A 10,942-nucleotide genomic window follows, 5' to 3' on the forward strand; every position below is an offset into this window, starting at 1 on the left:
GTTTTGTCGTAAAAAAAATAAATCTGAAATAGTATCTTGTATCCAATAACCCAATAATCTCATTACAGCATTGGAAAATCTTTCTAAAGTGTTGGTTACATTACTTTAATCTTTGTTAATGTTTGTTGAATAACTGTTCGTTGTGAGTTCATTTTTGCTCATATCCATTAAAACATTTTTTTTTACAGATACAACTTTTGATTGTATTAGTAAAAGTTGAAATTAACTTGAGATTAAGCAATGTTTTAGAAACATTTTTCATTGTTAGTTTATGTAATGTAGTTAACCAATGGAATCGGATTGTAAAGTGTTACTGAGATATTTTATCCAAATCATAGTACATTTTGAATCATCATTGAGACAAGATTACAAAAGTGATTTTATAGGAGAAAACTCTTAGAAGACTTCTCCAATTATGGCATTAAAGTGATCTTATTTGTGATTTCTCTTTTTATATGAGTAGTCTTTTCTAATTCTCATGGGATTTTGATGAATAAGTAAATGTGTAAAGCTAAATAACAGTATATAGTGTGTGCTTTAGAGAAGTGAAGGACCCGCACCTGGTCGGGGAGCGCGAGCGAGAGAGGAGGGCAGCTTTAAAGCTTTTACCACTGTGCAAACAGTAGGCTGATTGCTTTTAATGGGATCAACTAGAGGCCTCTGTGAGAGTCAGCCCTGCCCGGACCAACACCGGGATGTCGGGTAAATGTAAGCTCACTTCTCATTACTGCTCTTGAAAGGGCCCGTGTAATCCAGCACACGTAAATGCAAACACACATCCACTCTCAGGAGCACAGACACCTTTGTGATGGGACAGTTGAGAGCAGAACAGCTGAAGAGCACGATGACAAAACCTGTAATGCACTTAGACGCAGAACCAATAGATTTCAACTTTTTCTTGTTGTTATTTGAACTTCACTTCAGGGTATAGTATATCATTTTTATGGTTTACTAGTACTAAAAACATTAAAAAATAAAATTAAACAAACTTTAAATAGAATATATATATATATATATATATATATATATATATATATATATAAACATTCATTAAGTTTAACCGAAAATGTTATCAAAATGTTATCAATTGTTTTTATTTAGTACTTTAGTAGAATTTATTCCAGACCGAAAAAAGTGCATGGATTATAAAAACTAATGACAAGTACAAAAGCAAATAAAAAATTACTAACACTTTAATTATGAAAACAGAAAATATACAATTAAAACCTAATTCACAGTATTAATAAAAACTAGTAGCTCCATACTTTCAATCTTAATATACGGAAATTAATCCATTATGAAAATAGGAATTATTTCATGTTGAAAATTATGATCATCCAAGCACAGGGTGAAATAATAAACCATTTTAATATTTATTTTATATGTAATTTTATTTCCATGACTTCCTCAGTTTTGACCTCAGCAACTATTTGTTTTTCAGAAGTTTTATCAAAAGTGAATGCACTAGAAATAAAGACAAGTCAAGGTACTGTAAATATTACTTGAAAACAAAACAAAACAAAACGTACAATTTTATTGTACATATTTTATATTGTGACAAATTACCGTATATGTGAAAAGTTCTTTGTGGGTATTCAGGTTAAATAATACTATGAAATTAACCTTAAGGACTTTTTATATTCTAAAAATGTAGTTTGCATCAGCACACATCATCTCCAAACATCAGCATGACCAGAGGATCAAAGTGGGACTCTGAAGCATTGTGCCAGAACCCACTGAGATTTGTCAGTTTTGAGACCGAGGCATCTGACTCTTTCATAGCCTGTACAGTCCCATGTTCCCCTCCTCTTGTCTCAGTGCTACACGATTGAAGGCCATCAGCTGGAACGAGTCCTGAGGCATTGTGTGACCAAGTGATGAGTCTGTGTTTGATGAGAGGCAGGATCCTGTATGGCGAAACCAAAGAGAGAAGCGTTGAGCTAACTCAGAGAGTTTGGCTGAGGATCAGCACGCAGTTATGACTTGAAGGATCTAAAAACCATAAAATCATTGATCTCCCTTTCACTCATATTTGATTTGAAGTGTATTGCATTCGGCTTTGTTAACCAGTGGAGCACAATATTTTCCAATGAAAGTCACATACACGACATAAGGATGCATAAAAATGACTAGATCTTAATTTCTGGGTCAACTATCTCTTTAAATTCTAGTTTCTGAAGGCCAAGACTTTGAAGAGTCAGTTTCCAGAGTAGATTTCTACACGGAAAAACAGGATGTTCTTCTCTGAAAGTTCTTGATAATCTATTGATTGCTCGGTCCATTTAAATGTGACTCACCGCATACGTCACTGCAGAGCAGGAACAAATGCAAATGACACATTTTCAAGTTATTTCTGACGTGCAATCTGCAAAGCATGCAAATAAGGGTTTGTAAACTATATTTTATTGTGCGACCCCTGGTTGGGGTAAGTGTTCTCTTGAGCATTTATTGTGAAAGTTAAAGAGGTTAAGAGGTGCTTGTGTCGTCCACTGTGGACAGATAACACTCTTTCAGTCCCCACTCACAGGCCTGGCCCAAAGCCAACTGATAACACAGTCACATACCATCTTTATTAATGATTGGTCAAGTCCTGGGCCGGAGCACAAACCCCCTGGCAGGTAAAATAAAGGAGCCACATCTGAGCTCCGGCCAACAAAAGCAATCCATTTTAACACTGCAATGGCAACATTCCTTCAGGAACTAAAGAAAGCATGCAGGTAAAAAAAAAAAAAAGCTTTATAAGGAGCCTTACATCACCAGATATGGAATGAAAGGCACTCTAACATCTTGATAACCTTATTAATTAGTTAACATGTAGCATGACAACTATAAAACACAAATTATGTTGAAAATTGGGAATTTTTTATGGGTCTATAAGGTATTTTTGTGGCAAATAATGGTGCAAACCATATAAAATCAGCACATTATAGTCCAGCAAGACGCAAAACATTAGGGTTGAGCTTGTGAGCGAAATTAACTAAATGAAACACTTTACAATAAGGTTTGTGAACAGAGTGAACTAATAAGTGTCTTATTATTGGAAAAGAACAATATGGTCACCCAAATTCAATCCTTTTGAATTACTGAATTTTTGCATATCACCAACAATATCAAAACTTTGGTTTGGTTTTGGCAACCAATCTAAAAGAAAACAATTGTTTTACAAAATGGCAATTTCGGATAAATTTGTACGATGTGGTTTGTGTGGAAATGTATACTGAAAAACAAATTAGTATAGGATTTACATAAAGTAACCTTAAATTAAACATGACATTTTGAAGTAGAAAGACTGAAAGACTATTTTCTAGTAAACCGTACTTCAATAATATTAATTTGTTATTTACAACATCAAAACAAATGATTTGCATGAGGCTCCAACCCTAAAAATAACAGTCAGTGGAGCAAATACATACAAATTAGCTACCAGTTGTGTATTGTCATGAGATTGTGCTGGGTTTGGCAGACCCCGAATCAGCAGCTGAACTCTGACCCAAAACGCTGAACCCCTGTATGGCCGAGGCCCTGAGCGATGGCCTGCTGTGAGTCTGCAGCCTCCAAACTCAGCTGTGTCTGTCGTGCAGGAGGAAATGTTGGTTAATGAGTAGCCTGTGCTGAGTTGTGGCCCTCTGCTACAGGTGTGGGGGCCAAGGACAGCAGCTGATAAGACTAGACATGACCAGGAGAGGGGGAAGAGAGAACAACCGCGAAACTGAGGGAGGACTGGAGATATCAATGAGCTGGCGTTACTAAGAGACAGCCTAGATTCATCAGCATATAACGGTATCTGCCTCACTCCTACGTGCTTTTTACACTAAAGAGCTGTTGGATTGGAGATTGGAGAAGTATTTTAACACTGAAAAAATGTATATATCACTTTTAAGCAACCAGGTAGATAAGAGGGCTAACTGGAAAAACGTTAGGCCAGATGCAAAGCGGAGTGCCTGCAACCCACTGAGCCACGACTAGAATCATCAGCATGACTTTAAGTACCTTCTATGTAATGGTTACCGCATAACAAAAATATTAAGAACATGAAACATGAATTAAAGGGAGTTTCTTCAACAAAAGGAACTTTTAGTCATGTTAACCGATATATATCTTAAAGTATACTTATATATTTAATATGTTTTTAATTCATTCCATTATATATATATCTATATATTTAATTTGATTCAGAAACTAATAAAAACTCCCGCCACATCTTCAATAATGTTTTGGAAATTTGGAACATTTTTAGTTCTGTTTTACGATAAGAGTGAAATCTTTCCCATAGAGCTTAAAACAAACAAAAATGTACATTTATTAAATTGTTTTTATTTGGTTACTAACATTGTAGAACAGTAAACATACAACAAAAAATCTTCTTATTTTTGTAATTTTTTTCTAAGAATTCTTAAAAATTCAACCACATCTTCACCGATGGAAATTACAGTTATTTATTTATTTATTTATTTTTAAAGAGAGTTCAAAGCAACACATGATATCTCATGGACGTAGAAAATACAAAAATAAAAACAAACAAACCTACAAATAAATAAATTTCTACCATTTTTTTTTAATGCATGCTTTACACCAATTATTATTTTATTTTATTTTATTTTTTTCTGAAACTGAAGTCAGAGAAACCCAAATTCAATCTCAGGTCCCCCAAAGCCCACTGTATGTCAGCATGCTGCTGTTCTTACATCTTGAGTTTTGAAAATGTGCTCCTATGTCCTGCTAAGGTTGATTTCATAGCTTGCATTAAACCCTAGACTCACAAAGGTGATGCTATATCATGTCTCTAGCGCGACCGGAGCTTTTGATCAGATCAGTTTTGATCAGTTTAATGCATGTGATGGCTGTGGCAGGTCCCTCTGACCTTTGAAATCTGACTTTAAATGTCTGTATTGTGTGCATTTAACATTGATTCCACCTTAATTTCAATTGCACTCTGCAGGTTTTTGAAGTCTGTTGCTCAATCATGTCTTATCACACTGTGTCATGGAGTGTGAGTGGGCCACACACTGACGAATGGATCAATAATCAGGTTGCCGGTCCACCTCTTCCCGCACACCGTCCTTGTTCGACCAGGCGGGGTAATGAGTTACTCATGCCACTCTGCACCTTCAAACCCTTATTAACCAATCCCCCACACCCCATGATCCCCTCCTCCACAGTGACCCACCTTGATCTCCTAGCCTTCACCCGAGAGAACAAACTGTTTAGATCCTCGTTCCCTCTCTTGCTTTCTTGCTCTCTGTTTCTTTCACACACTCATTCTGGGCCCACAGTGTATGATCCTGCCCAAATTTGGTTAGAAAATACAGTCATTGTATACAGGACTGAACTGAACTGAACTATAAAGCGAATGGCAATTCTCAATAAGATTGTGAGTCAATTCAACTGATTTCAGTTCAATTTAATTACATTCAAATCAATTCAGTTAAATATACAATTTATAGGTTAAGAGAAACAAAATGATAATCAGTTATCAAAGTCTATTTGAGTTCAATTCAAGTTCAATTCAAAACAATTTAGGTTTAGTTTTATAGTGCACTGCAATAAATATAAAGTTGTAACAGGTCATCTGTATCACTTTACAATAATTAACTACATTATTTGACATGTATTAATAATGAAAATGTTTATAAAGCATTTATCAACCTTAATGTTAATTTCAACATTTACTAATGCATTTTTAAAATCAAAAGTTGTGTCTTTTAATATTTATCTAACTATTATTATCTAGTTAAAAGGAACTAACAATGAACAGTTGTATTTGTATTTGTACTATCTAATGATAGCAGAGATTGAAAAATACTGTGACAAATGACTTGCTCATTGTTAGTTAATGTTAGTTAATGTGTTAACTAATGTTAACCACTGGGGCCTTATCAAAAACTTTTACTGGGTTATCACAGATGGCATAAGGTTTTAAAGTAGCAAGTCTTGTTTTAATTTAGCTTAATTCAAGTCATTATAATTAAATTACATAATAATTATAATAATAGGTTTATCTGCAAATTACATTTTTTAAAGTTTAAAGTTGAAAGACTCAGCTTGGTCAGTAAATTCAATTGAAAATTATTTGCGAGCAGATAAAAAGGCTATGATTAAGTAATTCGTGAAAATATAACATTGAAATAAACAATTTAAAAAAAAGAAAAGTCAACAAAAACCAAAAACGTTGAAATATTTTGTTTACCTGCAAGTCATGTGACCATTAAAGGTACAATTTGTAAGATATTTGCAGTAAAATATCCAAAAACCACTAGGCTAGTGTTATATATTTTGTTCAGCTGATTACTAATTTTCAACTACTTGTAAATCACATTCACAGTAAAAGAAAGGTAAATCATGAGAAAATTCCCATTCTAAACAGTGACACGGGACAGTGCAGTGGCCTGTCAATGACGTTAGTTACCCTCTGTTACCTCCTTTACTGACGTAGAAACCACATGACAACAGTGTCGTGGACAAACACGGAAGTAGTGTCTAGCATCCAGCAAACCACTAGCTTGCTTCAAGCAGTTCCTTATTTACCTCTTGCTCATTTTATGGTGGATTGTGTTACTTATTTATGGAACATAATTACTGTTTACCATCTGCCGCTGGCTCTGTAGACAAGGACAGCTCCCGTAAACGTAAGCGTACAGGCCAACCAAATGACCCAAGAAGAGTTTGGGACAAGAGGAGAGAAAGAGCGAGGATCAATATCGGTGTTGCATTTTCTAGATGGAGAGTATGGAGCCAAAAGAGTCTCAATAAAGATAAATGCACACACTACATTCACATATGCACACAGAGGATTCATACATGCACACACATAATTCATAAATACACACACAGGATACACAAATGCGCACAAAATTCACAAATGCACACACAAAATTTAAAAAGCACAGAAGATTCACAAATGCATACAAAATTCACAAATGCACACAAAATTCAGAAATACACACATAATTCAGAAATGCAAACAACATTTACAAATGCGCTCAAGATTCACAAATGCACAGGACAAGATTCACAAATGTATTTCTGATGCACACACACATATATCTTGATTTACAAACTGCTTGCGGTCTGTGAACTTCCCTGCATTAGTGTGTGAATTTTGAGACTCCCCTGACTTGGCTCGACACACAAATGCCTTTTTTTAAACAGTGAATGATCTGCAACCAATCAGATATCTCCCTTCTTTTAGCCAATCACAAGAATGCAAGAAAGATTGTTTACTTATAAGCCAATCAGCGAACGACTCACTTTCCTCACACAGCGAACGATTCACTTTCCTCACGAGTCATGCAGCGAACGACTCACTTTCCTCTCGCAGTGAACGACTCACTTTCCTCACGCAGCGAACGATTCACTTTCCTCACGAGTCATGCAGCGAACGACTCATTTTCCTCACGCAGCGAACGATTCACTTTCCTCACGAGTCACGCAGCGAACGACTCACTTTCCTCACGCAGAGAGCAACTCACTTTCCTAAGCGAACGACTCACTTGCCTCACGCAGCCGGAGACCCACTTTTCGCAGTCGGAGAGTGAAAGTGAAAGTGACGTGACGTGACATTCAGCCAAGTATGGTGACCCATACTCAGAATGTGCTCTGCTTTTAACCCATCCAAAGTGCACATACACAGAGCAGTGAACACACACACACACTGTGAACACACACCCGGAGCAGTGGGCAGCAATTTATGCTGCGGCGCCCGGGGAGCAGTTGGGGGTTCAGTGCCTTGCTCAAGGGCACCTAAGTCGTGGTATTGCAGGTGGAGAGAGAACTGTACATGAACTCCCCCCACCCACAATTCCTGCCGGCCCAAGGCTCAAACTCACAACCTTTCGATTGGGAGTCCGACTCTCTAACCATTAGGCCACGACTTCCCTTTCCTCTCGCAGCGGACCACTGACTCTCTCTTTATGTAGGGACCGAATATTATAATTAAAGTGACTTCTATATTGCATCCAAAAGAATATTTAGATATATTTAAATATTCAAAAAGGTGTACATTTTTTTTTTACTTTCATTAAAATATTTCAATAAAATGAAATAATTGCCTATTGCAAATTTATGAATCCATGGTTAACTTTTTTTCTGCAGTCACTGGGCTATATGTATTGAGACATTTTTTAATTTATATTTTGTAAAAATAAAAAAAAATAATCCTGAATCGTAATCTAAACATCTGTATTTTCATACAATTTCATAAATAAGTAGGCTATAATATGTCGCACCACAGGCATATCGCGCTGTGTTAACACGTTCATGTGATTGGCTTATAAGTAAACAATCCCCCACGTGGAGTGCGTTCTTGTGATTGGCTAAAAGAAGGGAGATATCTGATTGGTTGCAGATCATTCCCTGTTTAAAAAAGGGCATTTGTGTGTCGAGCCAAGTCAGGGGAGTCTCAAAATTCACACACAAATGCAGTGAAGTTCACAGACCGCAAGCAGTTTGTAAATCAAGATATATGTGTGTGTGTGTCACACCCAGGGGCTGGCTATGCTTTAACTAAGCCACACCCCTTCTCAACTTCCACCTCGAGGAGGTCCCCAAACCCGACCCAATGGCCAAGCAACACGAGAACAAGTAAGTGATAAAACAATCTTTATTTAAATATTTAAAAATAGCTTAGGGAATAGGGAAAGGGCAATTAAAACTAAACTCTGACTCGGCCCTCCAGATGGGCTATGGCCGGGAAGAGGTCAGGGAGCAAGGGGGCCACGGGGATCCGGGGCGTGGGGCTCGGGCCCCGGCCTGAGTCTTAGGTATCCGTAGCGCCCTCCTTCTTCCTCCTCTTCGCTGAATACAGCTCACGGTAAGTACTGGTTCACTCAGTTCGTTCTCGAGGTGCCCACTCTCTTTCTCTTCCTCCACAGGCAACAGCTCTTCGCTGATTACAGCTCACAGTAAGTACTGATTCACCCAGTTCGTTCCTTGGGTGCTCACGCTCTTTCTCTTTCTCCACAGGCAACGGCTGGGACACACAGGCACAGTTAGTTCAGCTTGGTTTTGCTCTCACCTCTTCGCTGATTACAGCTCACAGTAAGTACTGGTTCACACAGTTCGTTCCTTGGGTGCTCACTCGCTTTCTCTTTCTCCACAGGCAGCGGCGTAAGTACAGGTTCCCTCAGTCTCTCCTCGTGTTACCCACTCTCTCTCCTTTTCTCTCCACAGGTATCAACTTGGGCACAATAGCACAGTTAGTTTGCTTTGAATGGCTCTCACCTCTGGGCTGGACACAGCGTACTGTAAGTACAGGGTTCGCTCTATTCCTCCTCGTGTTATTCACTCTCTCTCTCCTTTCCTCTCCACAGGTATCAACTTGGGCACAATAGCACAGTTAGTTTGCTTTGAATGGCTCTCACCTCTGGGCTGGACACAGCGTACTGTAAGTACAGGGTTCGCTCTATTCCTCCTCGTGTTATTCACTCTCTCTCCTTTTCTCTCCACAGGTATCAACTTGGGCACAATAGCACAGTTAGTTTGCTTTGAATGGCTCTCACCTCTGGGCTGGACACAGCGTACTGTAAGTACAGGGTTCGCTCTATTCCTCCTCGTGTTATTCCCTCTCTCTCCTTTTCCCTCCACAGATATCAACTTGGGCACAATAGCACCGTTAGTTTGCTTTGAATGGCTCTCACCTCTGGGCTGAACACAGCGCACTGTAAGTACAGGTTTCCTCTGTTTCTCCTTGTGTTACTCACTCTCTTTCCTTTCCTCTCCACAGGTATCAACTTAGACACAAAACACAGTTACTCTGCTTTGGATGGCTTTCACCTCTGGGCTGGACACAGCGTACCGTGCTATCTCCGGAGATCTGAAGCACGCTCACAACATATACTGTACTGAACTAGGCCAGGACCAGCAATCTCCTTGTCCTCCCACGCCGAAGTGCGTGAAGGCGGGGGTTTATCTGACAGGACACACGGCAATACACAGCAGCCCACAGCAATATACAACACCACGTCAAAATTATAGGTTTTCACAGCACGAAGACTCACCCACCACACTCAGTGTACGGAAAGGACACCCGTCTTCCTTCACTTCGCTTGGTTCGGATCTGGCGATGGAATATGCGGCCTAGCTAGTGATGTCGTCGTTGCGACTACTTCAATAAGTATTCCTTCGGCTCTCCCACCACACTATATTAGGGGTAGGGCCACCCTCCTCCTCCTGGAGAGATCTACACAACGCCAGGTCAATATACAGGGCACTTTCGACTGGCTCTTAGTACTCACATCAATGCCACTTCCAATCCCCTTTTTCACGTCGTCTCAGTTCGCCGTATAATCTGTTCACTTCTCAACCTTTAAGGTTCGCGATGTCTTCACAATCATACAATTCCAGCCTGAGGGAGAGAGAGAGTTAGACAGCTACCAGCAGCGTACCAAGACGGGCACAACCCAGTGCTTCACACACACCAAAGAGAGCTTCCCAGACTGTAAAATAACTTGGCCTTAAGTACTGCCTTGTCCAGCGTATCCTCCAATCACCAACCGCTGTCCCTAACTAGGCACAGGTGCATCGAATTCCCTGATTTTCCTTCTTACGGCGCTACCGGAAGTTCCGGTGTTCTGTTTTTCCGGTCCGGGCGGAAACACTTCCGGGCGGAACCAAACTTCCCGAATTTTGGTTCCGCCCCTAAAGATCGTCACCTTGTGACATCCTCCCCCGCCAATCCGTTCTAGTCCCTAGAACGTCCTCGGGCTGTCCACTCCCCATAGCGGGCAGGGGGTCGGCCTCGGTTCTCTCGCTGGGATCGTCTCACTGGTGAATCGGGCTCAGCTTGTTCAGGGGCTGCTTCTGGTTCTCTCGGGGCGATCGGGGGTGGTGCCACCACGGGTCTCCCTGGTACCACAGCCCAACCTTCAATCCAGGGGGCCGCTGGTACAGGTTCCGTGGGGACTTCTTCCACGGCTTCAGGGTAGTTAGGGCATGGGCGAATCAT

This window comes from Carassius carassius, chromosome 13 (genome assembly GCF_963082965.1).
Source record: "Carassius carassius chromosome 13, fCarCar2.1, whole genome shotgun sequence".
Classification (NCBI taxonomy): Eukaryota; Metazoa; Chordata; class Actinopteri; order Cypriniformes; family Cyprinidae; genus Carassius; species Carassius carassius.